The 23,463-nt window shown below is 38.9% G+C and overlaps 1 protein-coding gene across 7 annotated transcripts in view; it reads right to left on the bottom strand.

Moving 5' to 3' along the window:
* The window catches only part of NTNG1 (netrin G1), a 165,695-nt gene that overhangs the window by 69,344 nt on the left and 72,888 nt on the right, over positions 1–23,463 (bottom strand). The window lies entirely within an intron of this gene.

The raw sequence follows: 23,463 nt of genomic DNA, 5'->3' as shown, positions 1-23,463 counted from the left end.
TGAAAATGAACAAAACTTCCAAATATATGAATGACCTCTATTTCTTATTTTTGCCAATAAAATCTTTTCTGAAAAATGCATCTAGATGACATATCATATGGCCATCATTAGAGTTCCAGCTGTGGGCTGAGGACCTTGTGAGTGCTGAGGATTTTCCCCTGATTTTTAGACTTTTAAGTCACTAGGAAAACAAAATGGGCTTTGCTGCTAAATTGTATGGAGTCCCTGAGGATAAAAAAATCAAAAGTTGGACTACAAAGAAGCTATAATGGCGGGCTTGGATAATGTTATGGAGGTGTCCATAGGTACTGGGTGAATGTAGTACAAAAGTTACAGGAGATTTTTCAGGTTACTACCCCATTAGCTGAGGAGAGTTGTTTGCTGGGTATTATGAGGTGAGAGGACACCCACTAATTGTTCTATATATGATGAAAGGGCTGATGATAGCACAAATAAATGTATTGTTTAAATAGAAAGATGCACTGCCCCCATGGCTGCGGACTGGGAAAAAAGGATGGAAACGCTAATGATGGCTGAAAGCTATGGAGCTATATAAGTAACTCAATCAAAAAGGTTTGGTTGAGATGGGTCGAGAGATAAATGAGTGGGCTGCAATGGATGTAGGGGGAGCAAGAGAAGTAAATTGGGGTTTTGGGTTTAGGGGAAACTAATTTCTTATAGCATTTATTAATGCGACACCTAGAAAACATTTGTATTGATATTTATTGTTGTACTTCTCTATATTGTTAATATTTATTAGTTGTATATTTTATAAAAATAGAGTTCCAAGAGTTTGTTTGGGGTCGCAACTTGCGGGTGTATTCGCATCCAGGCCTAGAAGCCTCAGGGGCCCCATTAGGTGTCTTTCCCATATGAAAATACTATTGCTATGAGCAATACATTGTTTTATGGGGTCTGATCACGGGTCCCACAGCTTCAACCTATTCTACTGGGTTTGTAATCTATATTTTACATATTTTCAACATGTATTGTTGGCATGTATTGATGCATTCTATAATCTAAAATCGCTATAAGTGCTCTTTATAATTTCAGCACTTAATCGTTTGTGTAATTGAGAAAGCAACCTTTAACCGCACGGTCATAACGGTAACCAAATCTTACATAGAAACATAGTTATAAAATAATTGGATACTATAAAGGAAAAATAATCACATGTACCTATGTAAGGGGTAAAGTTTCCTGGATACTTGTTATGTCAACACGGGGCTCATAAATACAGTGTGGATTGAGGATGCTAAGCTAGGCACCACACTGTGCAGACTCCACTATCCCAATTACTATGGAGGCTGAAAATGAAATCTATGATGTATTGCTGAAAGGAAGCAATCCTGGAAACAAGGGCAAGACAAAAGAGAGCAGGACGAGCTTGTCGTAGGAAAATGTGATCAATGTCAATTTTATGAAATTCACAATTATTAACGACTGTAATTTCGGATAGTAATATAAGAATATACATTGTGTTAGAAGGACATGAGCAGATCATTGGGAATCAATAAAAATGATATATGTATATGTTGAATTTATTATTTGCCCTTTCTGTCCATTTGCTTGATCCAAACATATACTGTACTATTTTGGGAAAGTGCTCCCTACAATAGACCATTTATTTTGATTTATTTTAATTCAACTTACAAAAATCCAGAAATAGATCCATGATGAAATATGTTTTTTTTTTTTACAATTCTATCATGTGTGCACAAAGAGCAAGAATTATTGATTTATAAGAAATATATTATTATTATTATTATTGCTGTTGTATGTAACAGAAGCCAAAAAATTTCACTTAGCAGTAAAGCAATATTAGAAATAAACAATTTCAGTGTTTCTTAAAGGGGTTGTCCAGGATCTCTTTTTATTTTAATAGTGACCCAGGGAACTGTTAAAACAGGAAAAAACATATTTTTCTAGTGCTCTGGTACAGTCTGGCCCATCACAGCATGTAAACAGAGGGTCAGTGGTGATGTCACAATCAGACTGCGGCCTCTGTAGGGGTTGCACACTATAGTCGAGCCTTTATATTTATATATAAAGAACTGTGACACATGACTGTACGGAAATGTGACATTTAAAAACAATAAATAAAAGTTGTCCATTGCATATTCAATAGTATAAAAACATAGAGGCTCCATTAACTTACCCTGTCCATGAAGTGCACTGAAAGTGCATTGACTGATGATAATGCACCCTGCGGAGATTCACTAAGATTGTGTGCCCGATATCCTGCATGTGTCACTTCCCCACTCAGGTCCGACAAAGTTCACCATCTTTTAAGTGGTGCATGTAAATGCATGGGCTTGCGACACAATTTGAAAGTTAAATCCCGTGCTCAGTCAAAATCAGTTGGACTTAGCCCCCCAATTTGTGCTGCATGGAAGCCAGCACAGCTGCACCAAAAACGAGAACGTGCGTCAAAATCCCAGTGCAGACACCTGGTAAGTAATGGTGCAAAGTCACACGAAAGTGAGGAGCGACCCTTAGTAGATGAGCCCCATAGTGTCATGGTCCTGTGATTGTTTGGTTATAAAGAAAACATTGTGGCACATTTACTAACACAGCTTGCCTGTGTAGCGTGTAAAGGGCTCCAGATTCAGGATTTCTGGCGCACGTTCTGCTTGAATCTGGAACTACCTGCATTGCTCCGACAAAGTGCACCTTTATTTTTTTTGGTGCACCTTTAACATTGGGCGTGTACCAACATTCTATCAGACTTTGTATGTTAAATGTGACGCATGATCTGATTGAGCACTGTAACTCCCCTTTCAGTGCAGAATTTTGTGTTTCATCGGGTATAGGGCAGCCACTACACAACACAAAGTGACGTGGACACTTCTTAAATACATGTGCAAGCAGTTTGCACATTAAAGAAAGTGCATAGTCCAACAGAATACCGGTGCAGGGTTTTAGTAAATCAGGGCCATTGCCTTTAATTAGTGTTGCCACCAAGCCGTTAAACAAACAACCAGCTGCTATGGACATTGGTAGGATTAGATTATGTCATATTTGGATTGGCCACTTAACATTGGTTATAAGTGAGTTTGGCGGCACCTTGACCTATAGAAAGTGATTACCTATTCTCCACCTAAAAGTTCCCATACATGTTAAATTAATCTTAATGGGAAAGAAATATCTAATTGGAATTAACTTTTGGCTGGTGGTTTGGAAGCCTTAGTTCAGAGTTTAGACTTTGGTTTATGAAATATCTTTCTTTCAGGGAAAATATTCTGAAAGTTTGTCCTACATAGACTTCTATTGCTTTTGATAGGTCAAATAAAGTAACCTTCTTGAGAGTGTGATACCTTTTAATGGCTAACCGAAACGGTATAACAGGATTTCTGAAGAGACATAGATCTTATACACAATAAACAGAGAATGCAAAAAAATGTAAACAACAAAAGGACAATAAAAGGCATCACAATCTCAAGAAGGTGACTTTATTTGACCTTTTAAAAGCAACAGGAATTTCTTCAACTGGCTAACATGTACAAAACTTTTTTTCTTTTGACATGGACTTCTGTCATTGAACAGATATAGCAGTAGTTAATATGACTTGATAAACCCACTAACCAGACACGGTAACCAAGAAGTGTTAGCTAAAACAGGGCAGTGTTATATCTGTGTGGTCGGTATAATAATTTTGGTTGACAATATGGATACAATTCCAAAGAACCACAAACCCTAGTAATAGGACAATACTGACTTTTAAAAATAAACCATAAATCTGTTTTGCATTTTGGGTGGAAAAGGATAACTTGTTATTTTTGTGAGACCATGGTGCCTCATGGAATCATCGATACAGGAGTCCTTCACATGAATCATTGTGCACTTGTTTTGATTCCCATAGGACAAAATTATTTTTAATAGAAATAATAACCTTATTGCAATATCAAAATTGTCTCCACTACATCTGTAGCAATTTAAGTTTTTCAGTTCTGGAAGCAAACTGGGATGTGCTGTAAATCACCAGCTCTGCCTCCGAATAAAATAGATTAAACATTGACTATTAACATTCAACAGAACTCAGCATAATATTTCCATCACCCAGTGCCAGGGTCCTATCATCTGTATCTCCGCACTTCAGCGCTGACAAGAACTAGGTCACAGAAAGCAGGATATCAAGAAAATAAATAAATAAAAAATAAACACCTTATAAAGAATTTGCCAGCGCCAGGATCTTCCTATTGGATTTGAAAGTTTCTCAGAAAATCTATTTTCAGCAATTTTCCATACTGCCTACGGGAGTATAAATCAGTGAAGCCCATGCTACAGAATGACAGAAAAGCAACAGCAATGGTATAAAAAAAGAGAAAATAATAAACAACCTACCAAGCTACTGATGATACATAGCTCTACAATATGCACTGGCATAGTCTCTATATGATACACTAATATTCTAAGTGGTGGCCGTTGAGTTGAACGATTAACGAGCCATATTTAATCTAGAAACATCTTTTGATCATGATGTGCTGAGCGTGTGTGTGTATGTGTGTCTGACAGGTTGTCTCGAGAGGTGGCAGAGGTGGAGCTATTCCAGGTATTAGGCCAGCTGCTCCGCACGCTGATTGCCCATTGTACTTGGCTTCTGTCGTTTAACCTATGAACCTCGAGATTGATTGGACCCTGATGAAAACCCACAACTCCGCAGAGAGCTAATTACCTTGTTCCCTCGTTCTGTGCATTTTGGCTTTCATCTGCTCGCCTCCCAACTCACAAAAACATTCACTCATCTCCTGCTCTCTATATTTTTAGTCCCTTCATCATTTTTCTCACCATTATTCTACGCTCGCCAGTCTTCATCCTGCATTTATTTTCCTTGCTTGGATTTTGTTATCCGTGTCAGTCCTTTCTATTCCCCTTTTTCTTCCCGAAATCTTGTTCCATTTTTCTCACCTTCATTGTTTCTGTACTTCTTACATTCACACTATTGCTATACACTGCAATCCGGGTACATTTATCTATTGATCTATATTCTATGTTTTCCGTTATCATTAAGGAACAAAGCAAGAAATTCAGACTTTTTTTCCCCTGTAACTTTCTTTTTTGAAAGTCTTAAGATTTGAGGCTGAGCGCAGACAGCCTTAAAATAATGAGTGAAATGTTTATGTAATGGTGTCACGGAGAGCGGTGACATTAGAAATAATAGTGACTGGACATATAGTACTAGAATATGGAGCAAGCTCAAAGGAGAAGTTTAGAGTAAGGGTAGGTAACCTTGGTGAGGTGAAACTGTAATGTGCAATACGGAATTACTAATGATCTACCTTCATGTGTCCACATTTGGGTCACAGACTGCAGTCATACAAGGCGCTTACCATTTAAACACTCTTTAACTTTGGTGAAAACAGTTGGAGGAATTTATCAAGACCGTCGTGTCCTCCTATGTCCTTGAATAAGAGGTGCCTCATTTATGAAAACACTCTGCTTAATAATAAATCATGTACACATGGGTGTAACTAGCAGTAGCTGCTATAGGGCCCAAGGTGCCATAGTGCCCAGCAGCCCAAACTAGTCAGCTAATAGGAAATACACTATTACTACATGTAGATCTTCCTCCATAGTCATCTACTTCTAGTATAACAATCTAGAACAGGGGTCAGCAACCTTTTTTGCTGAAAGAGCCATGAACACCATATATTTTAAAATGCAATAATGTGAGAGCTATACAATATGCACATGTCTTCCAGTAGATAGGTAGCCATGGCACACATCCCCCAGTAGATAGGTAGCCCCAATACATGGCCCCAGTAAATAGGTAGCCACAGAACATGCAGTGAGTAGATAGCTAGCCCCAGTAGGTACCCCCAGTAGATAGGTAGCCACATCACATGGCCCCCTGTAACTAGGTAGCAACCACACATAGCCCCAATAGATAGGAATCCCCAGTACATGCCCCCAGTAGATAGGTAGCCTCATCACATGACCCCCAGTAAATAGGTAGCCCCAGTACATGCCCCCCCCCCAGTAGATAGGTAGCCTCAGAACATGCACCCAAATAGACAGCTAGCCCCAGCACATGCCCCCAAATAGATATGTAGCCACAGAACATGTTCCCCAGTATAATGGTAATCATGGTACATGCCCCCCAGTAGATAGGTAGCACCATCACATGTCCCCAGTAAATAGGTAGCCACAGCACATGCCCCCCAGTAGATAGGTAGCCACAGCACATACACCCAGTAAATAGGTAGCCACAGCACATGCCTAAGGTAGATAGGTAGCTTCAGCACATACCCCCAGTAGATAGGTAGTCTCAGCAAAATAAAAGGGAATACTCACCTACCTGCTATCCCTTCAGCGGCTTCTCAACACTCCCGCGCTGTTCTCTATGACCCATGCGTCACTGCCATCATTTCTTAGGCAATGGCGCCTGGGTCATAGAGAGGAGTGGATGCTGCTCTACTCTATGACATAGACATCAACAGTAACATCCTTGCCTGCATCCAGTGGTCATCGCTGTGTGTGTCTTAGATGTACACACTGCACATAGCTATTAATCAATGATTTGAGAGCAAGATGCAGCCATCAGAAGAGCCACATGTGGCTTCCGAGCCATAGGTTCCCTACCCCTGATCTAGAAGAATGTAGATAACATTGTAGGTATTCTTCAATGCATTATGGAGATGCAGGTAACCACCCAATGTCAAGCTGTAAATGTACCTGTGGAGGCTGAACCATCATTTGCTATGGGATAACCATACCTTTCCTAGTTACGCCCATGCATGTGCATCCCTCATGCACCATAAAATCTGCTTTAGACCACGTTCACACGACCGTAGTACGACCGTTGGGGGACGAATATATGTGTGCCATATATACGTCCCCCACAGGCCGGCAATATGCACATGTCCTATCTTTCCCCGTAATATGGTGTGTGAATTTTTGCCATAAATAGAATAAAAAATGTTGGGCTGCAGAACTAAGTCCTCTCCTATTTTAGTAAAAATATCAAGCATGGCACAAAACAGCAAAAAAACTGAATGCAAATTGAAATTGGTGTTTTTCTACTGTCCAGTGTTAAAGATTTTTCATTTCTGGCACGTAAATGCCACAAAAATAAGCCAAACTTGGTCATTAGAGAAGAGGGTGGAAGAATGTGTCAACTAGTTTGAGCTACCCACAAATAAAATGTTATCTGAAAGGCCAAAGGTCATTATAAGTTTCAGTAATTGGTAAACCTGTTATTTTTGTTTTTGCCAAACCACAGATTCCCTGTTGTGATCAACTTAGCACTTGCCTTTGATCCATCAATAGATATTAGATATGAGTGAATCTATTAGTTGATTTGTAGATAATAATACAATGAAACTGGTATATGCCCCCCTCTAGACCTCTAAAACAATGACAAGTCCTATCAGGTTCTTTCACTTTCTATAATTTTTTTTTATTAGGGTTAGGGTTATCATTAGGGTCAGAGTTAGGGTCAGTGTTAACCTTAACCCTAACACTAACCAAAATGCTAACTATAACCACAATGGTTACCCCAGCCATAATAAAAACTATTTTAGAAAATGAACAAAACTAGTTATGACCTCGTAATTGTTTTGTTTTTTTAAACTTTGTTTAAAAGAATATATATTAATTTTCATAAATTTTCAACCATTGGAAACAGACTTGGTGAAGACCAACTGATTACCAAATATTTTGAAATATTCAGTGAAGCTTCAATAAAGCAAATCTACCAACCTAATGGTTTGCCTTCAAAAAGTCCACTGTCCCTCTGTGGTAGATCCTTTAGCATCTTAAAGCTCCTAATCCAGTAATCTCGAATCTCTTAGAAACCGAATGCCCAATCTTCTGCAAAAAACCAACTAATTTCCCAGTGCCGACACAGCAATTTAATCAGCAACTTATTGCTACCTGCTCTACCATAGCTATGAATTGTATCATTGTAGATTCCCTCCAGGGCCTATTATCCACATACATACCCCTAACAGCTTAGCAGAAATCTTGAGTTACATTGGGACAGTTATGCATTATGCCCACATTTTAGGTATTGTGGGGACACAACAGCACCCAAAGAAATGTAAGGGTTCATGTCATACCACCGGAGAAACTTTTTCCTTGTTAACGTTGATGCTTTATTACATAAATTATGTACACTATGTACTGTATATAGCGCAATGCAGCAAAATACATAACTAAGTATGGATCCTACATACTGCTATATAAGGTCTGAACAATAGGCTAATCTTTTAAGGTAACAATATAGGAATAGACAGAAGCCAAGAAGGATTTTCCATTGAATATGACAAAAATATTTGCAAAGAGTCAAATAGGAAATCTTGTCTGATCCTGTGCATTAGTTAAATTATAGTGATGAAGACTAGCAACCAGAGATACATTGAAATGAATGATTGAATACATTATAAAAGACTGAGATTGCTTTTACACCCAGTTGTAACCTGTGAAGAAATAGATACTGTGATCTTCATGAAGACACAAGTGTTAGAATCCTTCCCACAATCTCGCAGACATATGGAACAGAATTCTATTGTCTTCAAACAATTAGATTGCTTCTAAACTTAGGTGGATTATATGACACAATTTAAACCGACACAAACTTTTTCATTATCTGGATAAAAGTCACAATTTCTAATAATTGGAAAATGATCTTTTTGACTATTGTAGACCTTTTGTCCAACAAGGATATTTCTTGCAAAAAACATTTCCAGACAGATCTGTCATTCATTTCCTGCTGTCATTAAACATATGTGGGCAGCCTGAATGGCAGATATTACCATTATAGAAGAAAATGGCCAAATCATAGAAGAAAAGGTGCCAAAGGCAATCTTCATAAGGAGAAATTAATTTTTACTGAGCCATGTCAATGGCCTATCACTTTGTGTAACAAGTTTCCTGCACTGTATGATAAGCGATGTCTACAGATGTATATTACTTCTTGAAAAGATGACTGGTTTGGCTATTATCACATGCTGTTATAGGCTTCTTGATAGTCCGGCATAGTTAAAGAGGGAGCTGCCCTTAGGCATTATTCTCCATTTCCCACTGTGGAAAACTAATTTGCATATTCCTTACTCATTTATTCCAATGCCATTCAACTTACTTCTCTCTAAGCTGTATGGCACCTTTATCTTCCATCAGATCTATCCTATTGTCTTTGCTCCCCCATGTGGACATTGATCTGGGGACTGAATGGCTCTCTATTAGAGAGTCACATGGGTGATATACTTACACAACAATAGTATTATACAGAATATATTTTATATGAAAAACAGTACTGTCCTTTATACATGGTCACCCTATTATATATGGCTGCAGAATTCCAGCTTTATTTAATGATATATTCATCCACATTACAGTCATGGGCATGTTCCTTACACTTCCATTTTTTTCTATGAAAAGCTTTAATCACACAATTATAACAATTTGATTTTTTTTTCTTACTTGGAGTAATACATCTTATAGGACACATTGTGATAAATAAGATACTAAAACTTCTACAAAATAACATAAGATAAAATTACACTGTTTGATAAATCTAGGCCACAGACTTGGTGATATAAGCGGATTTTATCTAATCCTTTTCTTTCTTTACCTTAACTATCATTTGTCCACCTGCAATTTCCTACCCCTTTTCCTTATTCAGATAAAACGCGTGCCAGCTGTGGTAGACGCTACACTTCAACAGGGATTTGAGTGAGAAATAATACAAGAAGAAATAATGCAGAGAACTGAATTAAAGGTAATGGGAGGCTGCTGAGAACTTGAGGTGTCAGCTGATGGAAACTTTTAGCTATTTCTTACTTTATAGCTAAAAAGTTTGATGACAGCAAAACTGTGAATATTGCTGACCTGATCTCTTGACATCACACATGGCCTTTTTTCCTAATCCCGTTTTGCAGGGCTGACTCTGTACCATCCAGACAATTCGTTGTGACTTTGGCTTGGACTTTACTCTGTGGTTAGTAATTTTGTCTTTGTGTACTATCCTGGTTTTGACTTGGGTAGACGACTTTGTTTTGTTGCCCCAGATATAGGGAAAAAAGGGCCCTAAAGGGGCAAATGTCTAGGGCAGAGCTGTCCCCTTAAGGTTCGGCAATCACATGACAACTGTGTTTATAGACATTGGTGCTATATAGTGAGGAAAGGAGTAGACAGAAGTAGTAATAAACTGCTTCTTCCTTCTCTCTAGGGTCTCTGGCTATGTCTGACCAAAGTAACAGGAGAAACTGCAGTAACACCAAAGGAAATTGATGCAGACTTGGGCATCAAGTTAACATTTTATTTATTTATTTGGAAATTGATCAGTAAACTTGAATGAATTGTCCAAGACAAATATGGCCCTGTATTCTTATAAAGAATGACTGAACCATTATACAAGCTCTTATACCTCTAGTGTCACCCCCTCATCCTCATAGAGTGGAAGTTCTTGTGTCACCCCCTCATCCTCATAGACTGGAAGCTTTAGTGTCACCCCCTCACCCTCATACACTGTAAGCTCTTGTGTTACCCTCTCATCCTCATACACTGTAAGCTCTTGTGTCACCCCCTCATCCTCATAGACTGTAAGCTCTTGTGTTACCCTCTCATCCTCATAGACTGTAAGATCTTGTGTCACCCCCTCATCCTCATAGACTGTAAGCTCTTGTGTCACCCCCTCATCCTCATAGACTGTAAGCTCTTGTGTCACCCCCTCATCCTCATAGACTGTAAGCTCTTGTGTCACCCCCTCATCCTCATAGACTGGAAGCTCTTGTGTCACCCCCTCATCCTCATAGACTGGAAGCTCTTGTGTCACCCCCTCATCCTCATAGACTGGAAGCTCTTGTGTCACCCCCTAATCCTCATATACTGTAAGCTCTTGTGTCACCCCCTCATCCTCATAGACTGGAAGCTCTTGTGTCACCCCCTCATCCTCATAGACTGGAAGCTCTTGTGAGCAGGGCCCTCACTCCTATTGTTTTATATGACTGTCTGTACTCTGTTATGTAATATTATATTTGTATATGTATAAATAAAGATTATTATTTTTATTCCTGTATTCTTTATGACATACTACAGGTAGTTCTCAGGTTACATACAAGATAGTTTGTACTTAAGTTGAATCTGTATGTAAGTTGGTATGTTTTATACACTCACCGGTCACTTTATTAGGTACACCTGTCCAACTGCTCGTTAACACTTAATTTCTAATCAGCCAATCACATGGTGATTTGAGTGCCTTTGAACGTGGCATGGTTGTTGGTGCCAGAAGGGCTGGTCTGAGTATTTCGGAAACTACTGATCTAATGGGATTTTCACGCACAACCATCTCTAGTGTTTACAGAGAATGGTCCGAAAAAGAAAAACCATCCAGTGAGCGGCAGTTCTGTGGGCAGAAAAGCCTTGTTGTAGGCAGAAGAGCATCTCTGAATGCACAGTACGTCGAACTTTGAGGCAGATGGGCTACAGCAGCAGAAGACCACACCGGGTTCCACTCCTTTCAGCTAAGAACAGGAAACTGAGGCTACAATTTGCACAGGCTCATCGAAATTGGACAGTAGAAGATTGGAAAAACGTTGCCTGGTCTAATGAGTCTCGATTTCTGCTGCGACATTCGGATGGTAGGGTCAGAATTTGGCGTCAACAACATGAAAGAATGGATCCATCCTGCCTTGTATCAACGGTTCAGGCTGGTGGTGGTGTCATGGTGTGGGGAATATTTTCTTGGCACTCTTTGGGCCCCTTGGTACAAATTGAGCATCGTTGCAACGCCACAGCCTACCTGAGTATTGTTGCCGACCATGTCCATCCCTTTATGACCACAATGTACCCAACATCTGATGGCTACTTTCAGCAGGATAATGCGCCATGTCATAAAGCTGGAATCATCTCAGACTGGTTTCTTGAAGATGACAATGAGGTCACTGTACTCAAATGGCCTCCACAGTCACCAGATCTCAATCCAATAGAGCATCTTTGGGATGTGGTGGAACGGTAGGTTCACATCATGGATGTGCAGCCGACAAATCTGCGGCAACTGTGTGATGCCATCATGTCAATATGGACCAAAATCTCTGAGGAATGCTTCCAGCACCTTGTTGAATCTATGCCACGAAGAATTGAGGCAGTTCTGAAGGCAAAAGGGGGTCCAACCCGTTACTAGCATGGTGTACATGGTGTACGTAATAAAGTGGGCGGTGTGTGTATTTATAAATGCAACTCCAAACTTTTTTTGTCCCAGCAACACCTTGCAGCTCAGGACTAGAGTAATGCATACAGAGATCTTCACCAGAGGTCAAAGTGGGCAAAGAGGTCCGTCTGTAACTAGGGGTCAATGTAAGGCTGGTGACCTTAAGTCGTTCCATCTTTTCTTTAGCATAATTTTGCATAATTTTCTTCCTCTTTGACTGGAATAGAAATGCCTAGAAATTTAAGAATGGATTGACACCTAGGTGTTATGGTTTCTTTTTTCAGCATTGGTTGGTCATTGTCAGTGACCAGTCGGTTCTATTAAGTTCAAGTTGTCTACTCCATTATACATTTTTAGGTATAAGACGATTTTAACACAACACTTATAATATTAATTCAATGATTTCATTGGCCAAAAAGAATCTTTTATTTCTTACAAGAACTAATAAATTCAGACTTTCACCATATCCTTTATATAAAACCCTCTGTGGGTTCGTAGTGATAGAACCTTGTTGGGTCCTCTCAGGATTTTTTACATTTGGAAACCTTCTGCTATACCAGATGCAACTGGTTTAGTGAGCAGTAAAAGGAAGCATAAAATAGGATTAGCAATATTTTTTTTTGTAAATTGGAAAATCCCTTTAGCTGCAATAAAATAATATGGTTCTATTACAATGGAGTTTATAATTGCATTATGGAGAATTATAATTGCAAATCTTGTTGTTACAAAAATGGATACAAATGGTAAACTAAGATTGTAGCAATGAGAAATAATTTTATTAAATTAATTTAGAAATACAAAATACAACAAAAAACATATTTTATTGTATCTTTAGGAGTTTTCCCATGAAGACAAGATTCTTAAATATACTCGGGATAACAAAATAACACAATCTCTAATTTACTGTTATCAACAAAAATACAGCATTTCACAGATAAAATTTCAACCTGTCTCTGTGGTGTACACAATTCTGGTTGCCCCAGGATCTGACGGTAATTTTTCTGACTTAGAGTTGGGCAGGACAGATTTTTCTCATGAATAGATTCTCCTGCCTCACACTGCAGTGTCTCGGCATCAGCCCCTCCCCCTGCATTCCAAGACAAGCTCACACACACACATCCTGCCTGCAAACAGCAACACGAGCAGACTAAATCTACAAGCTACAGGCAAGGTAAGTATTTTATATTTTATTTGGATAATTAAAGTTAATCTACAAGATATTAGGATTTGGGATCCTGAGTACACCATTACAGTTTAAAATAATGTAGGTGGATATGGGTTTTCCATACTCTACCACCCCAATCCTCCAAAACAGGTGTGTTTTTTTACAACTGCTCTGTGATTTTTTGCCCTTGCCACTGTGTATGACTCATGACAGTACATGGGGAACTGTGCCGTTTTTTAAATTCATACTACTAATGAAGAAGGAGCTAAGCACTCCAAAACACGTTTAGCCTAATTTACATACATTGTTACTTTTAAGGGGAAACTATTTCCAGTGCCACACTCTTCCTATACAAAGGCCTCATTATAACTGCTTTATTGGGTGCAACTGTGTAAGAACCATCATCCCCAGGAGTATGAGTTTATAACTCTCTACATTGCTGCCTAGTTCTGATCCAGTCACCTGCTCCGACCATTCTGATCCATTCATCCAGTTCAGAAACTTCCACTACAATGTCCATGTACTCACCTAGCCGGACGGGCATCATTCCAGCTCACTGAATGTGAGTGTGTAGTATGCACTTTATCTCCTTGCTTTGCGTGCCAAGTAGAAGGAGAAACATGAGTGGCAGCATAGGTGAATGACTTCCATTAGACATACATTATAGCTGGATGCCTACAAAAATATATCTTCATGGTATTAGGATCATGGATCTTGAGGATACCGATACATTTTAAATAATGCTGGGGGGATCCTCCAGCTCCCCAATTTTCCAATACAAGTATTGTGTTTAATAACTGGTTTGGTTTTTTTTTGTACTCATGTCACTGTGTTGGACCTCTCAATATGTGAGGCATTGTGCTGTTACATGTACTCTCTGCTGTTTAGGATCATTTCATGACTTTTATGAACAAGGGGAGATATATAGCCATGAATTATTTGCTACTCTGCCCTTTTACTTCTATGACAGTTTACAACATTAAACATTAGTATGGCTTGAATGACAACTCATATAGAAGTGTATGAAAAAAACTTTACATGTACAGCAGGCTTCCCATTCACAATGACTGTGAGACAGAAGGTAGGGGCACAAAAGCCTGTGATGAGAATTATAATAGTATAGTATAAGAAGTATAATTCCTATGAAATGGTTATGAGGAAATCATGATACATATGAAATATGTTGCTCCTGTGTAACTGTATCCTGGTTAGCTCCACTAACCCAATAGAAATAGATCTATTTCCTTGAGACCTCTGCTTCCTGCAAGGTCTATACAGGCAATAACATGGTTATCTTAAAAGCAAATTTGTTTTTGCAAGATAAGAGTGATCATCCCTTTAAATGAGAGACACAACAAGGCATCTCTGGAGTCGTTGGGTGGGTAATACAAGCCTGCTGAGTTTCTCAAGGTCGTGAGTTCATCTTCCCAGTGATTAGTGGCTGTGAGACATCGATTGCTGACTGTAAATAAATTATAGTAACTTCTTGCAGCATCCTTAAGAAATAAAGCCAAGGGATGTTTGAGTTCTGGGAAAGATGATTGGAAAACGGAGACAATACTGAGAGGTATGTCAGCATCATTAGGGTGAGGTTTCACGTTGCTATAACAAGCCGTCCACATGGCCAGCATCTCAATGTGACAGCGTATACTTTACCTCCTGGCGGGTTGTGGTGAAATGTTTTAGTGATTGAACATCTGCTTTTCTGAAGTTACCAATAACCTTACAAAAAAAAGTGCAGACTCAATGAGATGGAGTTAGATGGGTTTCACAGATATGCATTTATTAATGGATCTGTGGGATAAGTGGTGAGGGCATCTGGAAGTTTGGGGCTTTGTTGGTTCAGGTTGAAGTGGGCGATCATGGCTCATATTTGCTGCACTGAGGGTGGTGTAGCCTGCAGTATCTATGTCAAACAAGGCTACGTGTATACACGTTACACAGTTGGCTAGGTAGCTAGGTCTATGGCATGACATGGACACTTCTGCGTTATGCCATATGGTAACGCAGAGATTGCTGTGGCTGTACTACATTCCATTGTCTGGACATGATTTTGGAAGACCTTCTCCAGTCTTTATAAGGTTTCACAGTTGACAACAAATATCAGAGCAAACACAAAGCCCTGAGGAGGAAATAACTTCCTGTAGACCTCAGAAAAATGATTGTCTGAAAGAATAGATTTGATTAATGATCCAAATACATTTCTGAAGGTTCTCAAAAGAACAGTGGTCATCATAGTTCTTCAATTAAAGATTTTTAAAACCCAATCAATAATCTGGGGTTTGAGGGCATTGGCAAGAGAGAAGAACAGGAATTCAATTACTACTCTGCTGTTCCAAAGATCATGTGTGCAGATTGGATGAACTTTTAGAAGGTAAACCATCACTGTAGCACTCACTAAATTGGGCTTTACGTCAGAGTCATGAGAAAGAAAGCCTCTTCTTAAATACACATTAAAGCCCACATTAAGTTTCCAAAAAATATTAATATTTTTAGCCTCAGTGTCTTGCCTACACTGCTTATCACCTACCCTAAAGCTTATCTAAAGTAAAGCATAATAGTAAAGCATTAAACTGCATAGGAGCTAATTACAGAAATACACTTTATGAAAACCTGATCAACAATACTCTGGACCTCACACTGGACCAACAAGACAATTACCCAAAGCACACAACTAAGATGATACAGTAGTTAAGGTACACACTTAGATCTCTGACTTGAATCCAATCAAACATCTCAGGAGAGACTTAAAAATAACTGTTCATCAAAGGTTCCCATTCAACCCGAAAGAGCCTGACAGGAATTGCAGAGAGGAATGTCAGAGGATTCCCAAATCATGGTGTCTAAAACTTGTAGAATCATAAACCCAATACAGGACAGTGCTATCTGCCAAGAGTGAGTAAACTAAGTCATTTAGCAAGCATTAGGGGCTGGCTATAAAATAATGGGACATACCACACAAGAAAAAAGAGCAGTATCAGGTTGCCCAATAAAGCTAGGAAATGGTTAATACTGCGCTAAAGAAAACATGTGGCTTGATAACCTTGTCACGTAGTTTTGCCGAGATTTTTTTAAAAAGCTTTTGGCTTTTCTGTTGCAGCTGAATTCCCGGTTCTGCTTTATTCAGTTCAAAGCTTCAGATCCTAACTTCACATTGTTCTGTCCTCGTTTGAAGCAGAGGATAGCTATTCTAACAAACTGCTGTTAGATCTACGTGTTACCTTTCCACCGGGATATGAAATCCATAGCTAGCTGCACTGTGCTTCTCACTAATTCTTTTTCAGCTATTTCTGTACTCTGTGGATTGTCGGTCGCCACAGATTGTGGGCAAATTCACCTGCAGTATAATATGTCCTTCTTACAGATGACTTTCCTTTTTCTGGGTCGCTTTAATCTGCCCAGGTTAATTTTTTTATTTTGTACTTAACACTTTTAGGGAAAAAAAAAACCGGGACAGAGCTACAGTAGATATTGTTAACCTCACGCCAAGGTTACATCCCGCATAAATATGTTCTGTTGCATCTCTCACTCTGGAGTGTTAGAAGACGCACATAAATTACACCTCAAACTTGATGCAGACAGCTGCTGTCCTAGACGTTAATGAAATTCATATTAACAGCTTTGTGGACGGAAACCTTAAGGAATCAGACTATAGCCCCTCGAAAGGGGTTACAGAATCCAAACTGGAAGCCAAAGGCATTTCACAAAGTATTCTTAATTTGCTCTTTGGTCAAATGTTATATTCTATGTATTGCTTATAAAATAGAGTGGCCCACATGTATCAAAAGCAGTACAAACTGTACAAAGTGCAATTTGCCTGTGCAGTGTGCAGAGGGCGCCAGATTCAGGAATAGTGGCGCATGTTCTTCATGAATCTGGTGCTCCCTGCACTGCCCTGAAATAGCGCACCAACTTTAGACTTGGTGCACCTTTTACATAGGGTGTGCAGCACCATTCTGTCGGACACTGCATAATAAATGTGGCGCGGGAAAGCCCCCTTTCAGTGCAGTAATTTGTCTCATGTCAAGAATAGCCAAGACACACTTATAAATATATGTGCAAGCAGTTTGCACTAAAAAGAATGATCCTTCTTCAAGTATGTTAGAAGAAACAAATATGTGTACAAACACACAAAATTACTATATATAGATATGTGCTCCCTAAATGTGGACCAAAGGATCAATATCATAAAAATTAATTCAATACAATGTCATGACATTAGAAAAGACGCTAGCATAGATCTTAAAACCCACGGCCACTTAACCTCATGTTTTTTGTAAAGTGCATATCAGGATATTAGGTAATTTACAAAAACATCTATTAAAAGCTTTGCACTGCTTCAGTGATATGTAAAGTGAAGCCTCCTCTTTTTTACCTCATCAGCCAGCCATTCCTGTCCATAAATTGGCCGGTCATGTGATGAAGGGTTTTGTGATCTCTAACTGTCCAACATTTTATAGAAAATACAGTAGAAAATGATTGAAAGTTGTGTGTAGCATAAAATAGCATTAAAAAGTGAAGTCTTAATTCACAAGACAGTCCTCTTCACAGAAAAATGAATTGGCCCCTAAAAACTTTCTTTGGATATTTTCTTGAACATTTGGAAAAGTGGTACTAGATTATTAAAGAAAAAAGTATCAAAGTAAAGATCCTAGTTCTTAGTCACGGTTATGGCAGGTCAATAATTTGAAGCGTGACATGTACATCTTTATTTTTAACATGATGGGAAAAAGTGATTTTATCCACTTTTTAAGTGCTTTAATCTTCTTTATTTTCACTTCCATTGGATCCACAAGGCTTTGCTGATGAGGTATCCCTCTCTCCTTGCTCCAATCCAACAAAAAATTAATGACAATATTATCTGGTCTCAGGTGAGCTGTATGCAAGCACCTTCTTTTTTATTCTCACTAGAAGATTCATATTTTGCTTGAGATGAGTCATTTTTTGAGTCTGCAGTTATACAGGGTTATATAGCACATAGAAATATCTTGTTAAAGATAAGAATCTCATCTTTCAGATCCCAGATCTACAGAACTGGAGGGACATAGAGACATATACAAAGCTGGAAATGTTGCAGTTGAAGATAAAGATGCATCTATTTTGGCATCTCTTGATGCACTAATGTGATCTTCAAGAAGTTATTCATATATTATATATAAAACCATGGTTCTATGTACTATAGAGCCCAAGATATCAGTATGCGAAGTAATGCTCCTCTTCCACCCTCTAAAAGTGACTCTTCTCAGGCAATACACTTTTACTTTGACTTTGGAGAAATTTTTTTTAATAGGTTAATGGTTGAGATTTTACATTTATGTGGCAATGCTAGAACATACATTTAATATCCTACCTGAAGGGGCTAGCAGTTAAATTGGATGAAATCTGGAGTGAGTCCCTTTAAGATTGACCTTCCCTTTTTTTAGTATACTATTAATAGAATTTTATGTTAGCTATAAATATCTACTAGTTGCCAACATTCACATCTTACAATACTCCTTGTATGAGAAATTATTATGTTTTAATAACTCTCTTCTAGTTGAAGGGATCAGCCAAACGCAAAAGCAAAAGGATGGTGGTACTCTGTTTAATAGGCTCTAGGGGAATGAGATGAAGCGCAAATCTCTTAAGATGATAAGCCCTTTTTTAATGATCTTGATCATTTTATTTTAGGAATTATGAGGAACAATAGCCACAAATAGTGGTACTTGAATCTCATCAGGGAAAACAAGCTGCTTTGAAGAGTAATCCGTTCATAATGCTGTAAATCCGAAATGATGTTACAAACGCCATATGCTGCGCTGTACACAAGAAATCTGGAGTGAGGTGATGTCTACTGTACTCAACAGTCAGAAATATCTACTACTAGAGGTACTTTAACATGAAATCCAACCAGTCTTTATAACAGAATGGGACATTACATTTTAATCAACTCCTTTGATGTGACCACTCATGAGTGGTGGCGTGGCACCGGTGCCACCATAAGGGGTAATCACAATTGGCATCTCAGTCTGTTAGTTTGTAGTTTCTTTACCATTTATGAAGAAAAACTTGTAATAGTACGTCACAAGTCAGTTAAGGGAATATAGAGAAGGCTCATAGACTGAGCCCTCTCCATACAAGCTAGGTGTTTGCTGCATGTCGCAGCAAACACCCTCTGGTAGCAACCATGATCCGAGCTGGCACTGCCATATTGGCTTTGATTGTCGCTCCCCACAACATTATCATGGAGAGTCTGGAGACAACACGACCTGTCATTGCTGCAGCTCTATAATAATGTGCCATATACTGCAGTACCATAGTGTTGCAGTATATGGTAGGATCAATCAAACTCTCAAGAATAAAGTACCTTGAAAAAATTTAGCAAGACAATAAGATAGTAAGAATAGTTTTAAAACTTAAAAGTTCAAATACCCCTTTCCCTAGAACTAATATAAAAGTAATTTGTACAAATAAATAAATAAAATCATCCATACGTTTAGCATTGATGCATCCCAAAAGTCCCGATCTATCAAAATATAAAAATGGTTATTCCCAGCACTGATCACCATCATGGAATATAGCGCCCAAATGTATGAAACGCCACTTTTTAGGCTTTTAAATTAATGCAAATTATTTTTTTAACCAAATAGTAGTCAGCCATCTGATGTGTATTAGCTGTGCAATTGCCTATTTCACCATAAGTAGTGACGGAAAAAAGGATTGGGCATGTTGAATTTCAACATGTCTGATTTCCCTTTTGCCTTAGGAAAGCATTTTATTTCCATGTGGCTACATACCTGTCATAGTGTTTCTGTTCAGCTAAAGTATAATACTGAATTTTTACACATTTTCTTCTATTCTAAGATCTTTCTAAGTAAAGTACTTGTTGACCTTCACAGCAAATGAGAGGCATCTTCAGCAGTTAATTATATCAAGTACCATAACTTTACTTGTCTAGTATCACTTCACTTTCCTCCTTTAAACTGCCAGCTCTATTAAAGAGAGACAAAGATCTGATATACTGTACTGAGAGGAGAAGGCTTGTCAGATAACAGTCCATTCACTTCCACCTGCTTAACAATTAATATTAGGCTTATTCAATGATAAACCATGTATAAGACTCCTTGGAATAGTGAACCAAGATTGAGAAGACAGACAAATGATACAGAAAGACACAGTTTGGAGCTCCTAAGCTCCACTGCAAAGGTTTTACACAGCTCCCGCCTAATTGGCAATGCATCATGTGCCACCAGAAGACAAAGTGTCATATACTCTGCTACATCAGAGGCCTCGGCTGAGGTATATCTGTGGACTTCAGCCCTACTATTTCACTGATATGCCAATATAGCTTAGAGAAGTACCACAGCTTTGCTTTATTGTTGCAGAGCCACAGCTGTACATCATCGTTGCACTACAATGGCTCTGCTTCATCACTGCACTCCCACATACCATACTGTTACTTAGCTTCCTCGCTGCACTCTTAGCCTAACCACATCAAGTCCTGCTGCATCCAGTTACAGATCTATCCTTAACTTCAATCTGCAAACCTGATGGGACATGATTTCTTACAAAAAAAAAATACATTTAGTTAAATGTAAAGTTAAAAGGATTTTTTTTTATCATTACTGAATCCCTGTAATCAACATAGAGGATAGGGTATAAGTGTCAATAGTTTAAATCCCCTTTAAGGTTGTTACCAACCTTATATATATATAACTGTTTTATATATAACTGTTTGATAATGAAATGAAACCATATTTCACTACAGCCAATTCTACTTCATAGGAATAGTCAGCTATGGTACATCAAACTAGTGCCGCTGCTGCCACTGTCTGTCCATGTCCCTCCAGCCTATTAGCGGATAAAGGATTCTCCATAAACAAGTGTGAGCATGACATAATCATTGGGCTTTTTTGAATTCCTCTCCATGTTTTTGGTTTTGTTTTTCTTTTTACCCTTTCCAGTCCTTGGCTCTGTCATAGTGAAATAACTGGTACTTTATGAGTCTATTGGGGCGTCTTCGCTCAATGTCGTCTTGTGTATTCATCTCTGAAATTTCACACATTTCATTTTCCTGAACATCATTTTCATTTTCCATACAATTAACACACTAATTTCATTATCCTACCTAAGCTGCTTGCCGTCTAAAGTACAATTCTATAATTCTGCAATGTGTTGCTCATCTGGCAGTGAAAGGGCTAATTTTGATAGCTCATATATTTTAATGGGCTGTTGCCAGCCTCTAGTATCATAGCAGCTAATCCTTGTTATCTGTCCAGTCCCCCGTTACAGAAAAGGCTCTCCAGTATCTAATCCCACCCTGATGGGAAAGACAGCATTTTTAGTGTTCGGCATGAAACATTTTGTTCAGGTCCTGAATCCATCCACAGAGCATACCTAGATAAGCTGTTAATCCTCGCTTGGCAGTAACACGCACCCAGGAGACACAGGGATACGTTGCTTGTATTTATTTTCTTACCTGTCCAGGATATTGTTTAGGGAGCAGCTATATCCAGCACGAAGAGTGTCTTAGGCTTAAACAGTGAATAAGACAATTGCAGATATACATGGATTGGCATAGTACATGCTGTATGTTGAATTTGTGCATCCAAAACTTACTTGGATTACCCAAAATACTTGCGTATTCTTATAATGGGGTGATGGATCAGAGAAAGGGTGAAGAGCTATAGGAAGTATAGAGACTCATTGAAGCTACGGAAAACTGATCCATTTGCATAAAAAAAACCTTTGTTGACATTCTTGGGTATTGCACATAGAGGTGATCTTACCTATTCCTACTCTTGGCTTGATATATTCCGAGTGGTGTACTATAGTATTTACGTAGCCAAAAGACATGATTCTCAATACCATGTTGGGAGGAAAATTGGGCAGAGACCCCTTTATACCATAGTAAACAATATGGGGTCTGCACAGCAGCTAATTATATCAGGGATCAGAAAATATAAGAATATATTCCAAAATAATACAAAGAGCAGAGATATGCTCACAGCAGATCCAAACAAAAATGTAAATCTTTATTAACATATAAGGAGAACATATCAGCCAAACATCTAAAATCCCTAAAACCGTACACAATACTATACAATACACACTGGAGGTTGATAACTGGTCTAATCATCTGTCAACACCCTCACTCCCCAAAAAACGTCAGTGTTGGTTCTGGGTAAAGAAGACATATATAAATACCACACAATATCACATAGATGTCAATACTAAGAACTAGCTCTTGCTATTGTCAGATAAAGTGCAAGTGCAATTGAAAGTGTGTAAGACAAAGTAAACCACTCAAAAAATACCATATGGACCCTTATGGCCAAGTTACAAGAGCCGGGGAGAGAGCCACAGACCAGGAGTGTCCTATATATCACAGATTTAATTTTTCCTTGCCGGAGCCTGAAGCCTTATCTTTGCCTCTGACTTTGGGGGTCCTGTTGGTAGCCTACTGGCTTATGTCTATGACTGTGGGAGCCCTGTTGGCAGATTACTGGCTTCTGCCTCTGTGAGGGTCCTGTTGGCAGATTACTGGCTTATGTCTCTGACTGTGGAGGTCCTGTTGGCAGCCCACTGGTTTATTCCTCTGACTGTGGGGGTCTGGTTGGCAGCCTACTGGCTTATGCCTCTGACTGTGGGGGTCTGGTTGGCAGCCTACTGGCTTATGCCTCTGACTGTGGGGGTCTGGTTGGCAGCCTACTGGCTTATGCCTCTGACTGTGGGGGTCTGGTTGGCAGCCTACTGGCTTATGTCTCTGACTAATGCTCTTAATATCAGGGATATATCCTAACACAACAACAGATTCTGGAAGTTAACTGGCAACAGAGGGTTCAGATAAGGGAAAAAATGTTCAAATGTCACCTTAACAACCTAACATTTGCATATAATCATCAAATGAGTAGTTTGTTAAATAATCTATCCATCTTAGATGTCTTATTGTATATATTGCTAAGACTGGCTGATGTTCTATATGCTGTCTATCTATGTGTAATGCAGTGAGAGTCCTCTACAGAGGCATAACTAAGAGGGGCCCCATAGCAGACTTCTGAACAGGACCCCCTTCTCCCTCAAAAGGGGACAAATGTACACATTCTTACACTCTTGCGCACACATTTATGCACTTTTGTATATTATGGTGCACTTCCACCATTCTTTG

The sequence above is a fragment of the Engystomops pustulosus genome, chromosome 10 (genome assembly GCF_040894005.1).
Source record: "Engystomops pustulosus chromosome 10, aEngPut4.maternal, whole genome shotgun sequence".
Classification (NCBI taxonomy): Eukaryota; Metazoa; Chordata; class Amphibia; order Anura; family Leptodactylidae; genus Engystomops; species Engystomops pustulosus.
This window is presented reverse-complemented; position numbering and strand designations above follow the sequence as displayed.